The sequence below is a fragment of the Chrysochloris asiatica genome, unplaced genomic scaffold (genome assembly GCF_000296735.1).
Source record: "Chrysochloris asiatica unplaced genomic scaffold, ChrAsi1.0 scaffold00113, whole genome shotgun sequence".
NCBI lineage: Eukaryota > Metazoa > Chordata > Mammalia > Afrosoricida > Chrysochloridae > Chrysochloris > Chrysochloris asiatica.
In genome coordinates this window covers 8,897,885-8,904,601 of record NW_006408631.1, presented here as the reverse complement: position 1 = coordinate 8,904,601, position 6,717 = coordinate 8,897,885, and positions in this window count along the sequence as shown.

Genomic DNA, 6,717 nt, shown 5'->3' with positions numbered 1-6,717 from the left:
GTCCAGATGATTCATAATAAAATATCAGAAATGGACACTACACTGAAAGAGGAAAGGAGCAGAATAGAAGAGATGGAAGCCAGAACTAGTGAGCTGGAAGACAAATCTCTCAACACTGCTAAGATAGAAGAGCAAGCTGAAAAAAGGATAAAAAATATCTGAAGAGAGTCTAAGACTCAAGCTGAATAATATGAAGAAGAACAAGTTAAGAATTATTGGCATTCTAGAACAGGAAGAATCAGAGAAATCTACAGAGATAGTTGAAGAGCTTCTGGAAGAAAGTTTCCCTAACATCTTGAAAGATGAAAGATAAAAATTCAAGAAGCTGAGTGTACCCCAGGAAGGATAGACCACAAAGGAAAGTCACCAAGACATAATAATCAAGCTCTCCAAAATTAAAAACAAGGAGATAATTCCAAAAGCAGCTAGGGAAAAGGAAATGTCACTTATAAAGGCAAGTAAATCAGATTAAGTTCTGACTATTCAGAACAAACCATGCAGGCAAGAAGGCAATTTGGAGACATATACAAAATCTTACAAGAAAAACACTGCCAACTAAGAATCGCCTTTTCAGCAAAACTATCAATCAAATACAATGGGGTGATCAAGACATTACACAATAAACAGAATCTGAGAGATGTTATCAAAACCACCCAGCACTTCCAAACATCCTAAAGGGAGTTCTGTGGACTGGAAACCAACAAGAACAGACAACAAACAGAGATTGACAGGTGTGGCAACACCACCTGGAACTCAGTCAACAGATAGCAAAGTTCAGAACAGAACAAGACTACAACAACAAGCTCAAAGGAGCTGGGAGTGTAACTGAAGATCAAAATTATATCAATGTCAAAGAAGAGACAAACATAGCAACAGAGACCCAGGTGGTGAGGATATCAGGTAAATTACAGGACACAATGGATTCTCTTCAATGGAAACAAAATTTAGTAGACTACAAGGTAATCCCAAAGAAAGTTAATACTTGACAACTTACCATGAAAATGAACTTCCAAGCAGAACAAGCAAACAAGAAAACGAAAAAGAAACCTACAAGAAATGCACAAAAAACACAAACCCAACACAAGAAGGCATGCAGAGCAAAAGAACAAACAGCACTACCAAAAAATTAACGTAATGGCAGCAATTAATTCATACCTATCAATAAATAGATTGAATGCATCAGTGAAGAGACAGAGAGTAGCAGATTGGATAAGAAAATAAGACCCTTAAATATGCTGCCTGAAAGAGACACACCTTACATACAAAGACAAAAACAGACTAAAAGTTAAAGAATGGAAAAAATTTACCATGCAAAGTGCAACAATAAACAAGCAGGAGTGGCAATACTAATCTCCGACAAAGTAAACTTTAAGATAAAAACCAGCATAAGAGACAAAGAAGGACACTATCTCATTATCAAAAGATCAATTGAGCAAGACAACATAACCATAATAAATATCTATGTTTGCAATGAAAGAACATCAAGATACATGAAGCAAACCTTATTGGAATTGAAGAAAGAAATAGATAAATCTACAATTATAGTGGGAGATTTTTACACACCACTCTCGAAAAGGACAGAACGACCAGAAAGAAACTTGACAAAGTTAGAGAGGAACAAAACAACACAATCAACTAACTTGACCTCATAGATATATACAGAGCATTCACTCCAACAACAGCACAATATACATTCTTCTCCAGTGTGCTTGGAACATTTTCCAGAATTGATCATGTGCTAGGTCACAAAGCAAGCCTCCATAAATTTACAAACATCAAAATTCTACAGAGCATCTTCTCAGACCACAATGCTATAAAACTCAAAATCAACAACAAGAAAATTAAGGCAATAAAGTCGAATACATGGAAATTGAACAACACCTTGCTGAAAAGCGACTGGGTAAAAGAAGAAATTAAACATGAATTCACAAAGTTCCTAGAAACAAACAAGAATGAAAGCACATCATACCAAAATCTTTGGGACACGGTGAAAGCAGTGCTGAGAGGACACTTTATTGTGATTAATGTGCATATCCAAAAAGAGGAAAGAACCAAAATTAACACATTATCACAGCATCTTCAATAATTAGAAACAGACTAGCAGAAAGAACCTCCAGTCACCAAAAGAAAGGAAATAATAAAGATAAGAGCAGAAATAAATGAGATGGAAAACAAAAAACGATGAAAATAATCAACAGGAAAAGAAGCTGGTTCTTTGAAAGGATTAATAAAAATTGACAAACCATTGGCAAAACTAACTAAAGAAAAAAGGAGAGGACACAAATAACTTGCATTAGAAACCACATGGGTGATGTCACAATGGAACCAAATGAAATCAAAAGGATAAAAGCAGAATACTATGAAGAGTTGTACTCCAACAAATTCAAAAACTTAGAAGAGATGGATATATTTCTAGAAAAACATGACCTATCTAAACTTACTCAGAATGAAGTAGAAAACTTGAATAAACCCATAACAAAAGAAGAAATTGAGCAGGTCATCAAAAAACTCCCAACCAAAAGAAGTCCAGGCCCAGATGGCTTCATGAATGAGTTCTACCAAGCATTCAGGAAGCGCTCTAACCAATTCCACTCAAATTATTCCAGAATATAGAAGAGGATGGAAAACTCCCTAATACTTTTTTAAAGCAAGCATAACCCTCATACCCAAACCAGGGAAGGACATCAGTAAAAAAGAAAACTAAGACCAATATCCCTTATGAACAAAGATGCAAACATTCTCAACAAAATCCTAGCCAACAAAATCCAACAGCAATCAAAAAAATAATACATCATGACCAAGTGGGTTTCATAAAAGCGATGCGAGGATGGTTCAACATTAGAAAAACAATCAGCATAATCCATCATGTAAATAAGAAAAAGGAAAAGAAGCACATGATTATATCGATTGATGCAGAGAAGGCATTTGACAAAATCCAACATCCATTTCTGATAAAAACATGCAACGAAGTAGGAATTGAAGGGAAATTTCTCAACATAATCGAATGCATATATACAAAACCAACAGCCTACATCACTCTCAATGGAGAGAAACCTAAAGCCTTCCCTCTGCGAACAGGAACCAGACAAGGATGCCCTTTGTCACCACTCCTATTCAATATTGTGCTGGAAATTTTAGCCAGAGCTATATGGCATGATAGAGAAATTAAAGGCATCAAAATTGGCAAAGAGGAAGTAAAACTCTCCTTATTGGCAGATGATAAGATCCTATACGTAGAAAACCCCAAAGACTCAGTAAAAAAACTACTAGACCTCATCGGAAGATTCAGCAAAGTGGCAGGGTATAAGATCAACATACAAAAATCAGTTGGATTTCCCTATAACAACGACGATAGCACTGAAAAGGACATTAGGCAAGCAATACCATTTATAATAGCAGCCCAAAGGAATAAACATATTTAGGAATTCCTAAATAAATATTTAGGAATAAACATAACACAAGAAACAAAGGACTTATGTAAAGAAAATTACAAAACACTTCTAGAGATTATGTATGTAGTTTAAGGAGATATAGGTGCCAGGTTAAGGCTTTATGTCAGTTTGACCAGGCAGATCTACTACAATGCAATCAAGTCTGTGATGAGGTCTGCTATGAACAGCCAACCAATTGATGGTACGCATACAATATATTGGACACTCAGGCAAATCTTGCTTGCTCTCTGCTTGTCCTCTGGCTCAACCTGACTCTGGTTCTTTATACTTGAGCCACTGACCTTCTTAACTACTAGACCTGTCTGTCTGCTACTGTCTTATCTGCTTACACTGATTCATCAACTCAGCAGGTACATGAGACAGAAGCCTCCACCCTAACATCTTACCCACAGACTTTGGACTTGCCCACCTATTCAACTGTGTGAGCTATTTCCTTGATATAAGCTTCTCTCTCTCTCTCTCTTTCTCTTTGTATATACAATTTGAACTGCAAGGCTGGCAGTTCAAACTCACCAGCTGCTTCTCAGAAACTCTATACATGATTACTGAGCTTCTCAGAAACTCTATACATGGTTACTGAGTCAGAATCAACTTGACAGCACTAAACTTGAGCTTTATATTTATATTTATGCTGCCATTAGGTGTCATCAAGTTGGTACTGACCCAATCACAACAGAAAGAAGCATTGCCTGGTCCTGTGCCAACCTCACAATTGTTGCTACGATTGAGTTCATTGTTGCTGTCATGTGTCAATTCATCTTGTTGGGGGGACTTCCTCTTTTTATATAACCCTCCCTTTTACCAAACATGATATTCTTCTCCAGAGACTTGTCCCTCTTGATAACATGTCTGAAATATGAGAGATGAAATCTGGCTATCTTGACGTTTAAGAAGCATTCTGGTTGTACTTCTTCCAACACAGATTTGTTTGTTCTTTTGGCAGTCCATGGTACCATAACTCAAATGCATAAATCCTTCTAGGGTCTTCCTTTTTCACTGTCCAATTTTCACATTCATATAAGGTTTATGTGTATATAAATGTCACTGGTTTAGTTCTAGAGAACTAAACTAAATGCAAGGTTACTCCCCAAAAAGAATGGAGGAAAAGTTGTAGATTTATCTTCTTTCATTTAATAGAATTTGTGTAAGCACTGACATAATTCATTTGACCAAATTTTTAATTTTTTTTATAATTTAGAACTAATGTAAGAATCTATGTTGATTAATGGAAACTTATATTCAGATTTAGGGACTCAAGTTTTAGAGTTGTTTTATAAAATCAGAATTAACAAGTTATTTTAAATGTTTATCTTTTTGACCTGGCTATAATGTATTACTGAGTAAGATATGAATCAAAGCAAATCATTCTCCATATTTTTTATTGTTTCAAAATCATGTCTGAAATGGAGATTTATTTCCACATTGGAATTTTAATCAACTAAAGATGTTCTATTTTATAATTATATATTTATTCAGCAAATATTTAAATTGGAATTTTGTGTCAGGCCCTTCAAGTGTATAATGATTAATTCATTTTGGCTTATTCTATTTAGTTAAGGCATTTTGTAAATTTAAAGTAAAAGAAACTCATGACTCTAAGCTAGAAGTGGTTAGTGGAGAAAGAGTAGGGGGAGATTATTAAAATCCAGAAGAAAACTAATGTCAGACACTGCATAGAGAAAGAATTCATGAAAATATGATAGCACAGGGACATGTCACTTAATGTCCATTCAGGCAGTGGCCAACTGCACATATGTTTATGATTTTGTAGTATTTGAAAAAGTCCAAAATATTGATGGGAAAGCAGGGCATTGTGGATGTATTTTACTAAGTATGGAAATCAGATGTGTCTCTCACTAGCTCACCAGGTCCAATGTCCCCCTTGGCCCTGGAGTAGCAGGGGGCCCTCCAAGAATTTATCCAAGGTTTCCTGTGCCATGGTAGCCGCCTCAGCCAAGGACAGCACAAGCGCCACCAAATCTACTGAGGGAATTGTCCTACTTGACTCATGTGACCTGTTTGGATACTTCTGTCATGGCTGTTGCTGGACTGTGATGGTTGTGGGAGAAAGAACGTAAAACACAACAGTGGTAAGAGACCAATCCAGAAATGGAGTTGGGGCAGGCAGGGCTCGAAGAGTTTAAGTCCCATGGGGTAAGGGGAAGGGTGAGGAAGGCAGTCAGAAAGGACAATAGGAGGAAAGCTAGTTGGACGACAGTTGGTGCAGTCATCTAGGCCTATGAGGATGATGCCCTGGCCTGGGTGGTATCATAAAAAAGTGGAAATTGTTGGCATTTGGGCAGGTGTGGAGGCTAGAGACCACAGTGTTTGCTAATAGGTTAGATTTGGATTAGAGTCTAGCCTGATAGAGGGAGAGAATGGAGAGGCTTTAACTGAGGTGAGCAGAGTCTGAGAACTCAATTTGCATGTGTTAAGTACGAGTTGTATCAATGTTAATCTTCACATACACAAAAAAAAAGCTCTTTAATTACACTGAAATGCAATGTCAAGAGGATATGCTCAGAGGAGGCAGGGCTTGATGGCGGCTAAGGTGGAGGTATAGTGAAGGTCGCCATCAGCAATAACACAGAATACCAGGCAAAAAAGAACCGGGACAGAGCTCCAAAACTCGGACCCACAGAGATAGGAATATTTTAAAAGTTTGAAGGCTTATAGCTTGTGGAGTTTGGAGCTGAAGTAAAAAGTCGTGTACTTTTGAATCTGCCAGGCCAGGCTCAGAAGCCTGAACCCACATCCTGGGCGAGACCAGGTGGCAAGATGAAAAAGGGGCCGCAGAGACGCCACAGAAAAACACCGCGGGAACCTTGGGGAAAAGGTGCGCAATAGACTGTTAGTTTTGCGTTGTTCTGATTTTATTATTTTCTTTGGTATCAGGTAATTGGTGTGCTCACTGTTTGCCCACCTCCATTCTGGTGAATAGAGGGAGAGCCTGAGCCAAGTGGCCTCCCCCCACCCTCACCACTGGTGGTTTCTTCTGCCAGGAATCCGCACAGACACACAGCCCAAGCTGAGGCGCTGATCTGTCCCTTTTTGGTCTGTTTTTTATCATGGGTAGGAGAGGAGTCCTGGTGTGGTGCTGTGGTTAATGCGCCAGCCTACAAAACACTACTGGAAGAAACCAAAAGAGACTTACAAAAATGGAAGAATGTACCATGCTCCTGGATAGGAAGACTTAACATTGTGAAAATGTCAATACTTCCCAAAGCAATTTACACATATAATGCGATCCCAATCCAGATTCCAA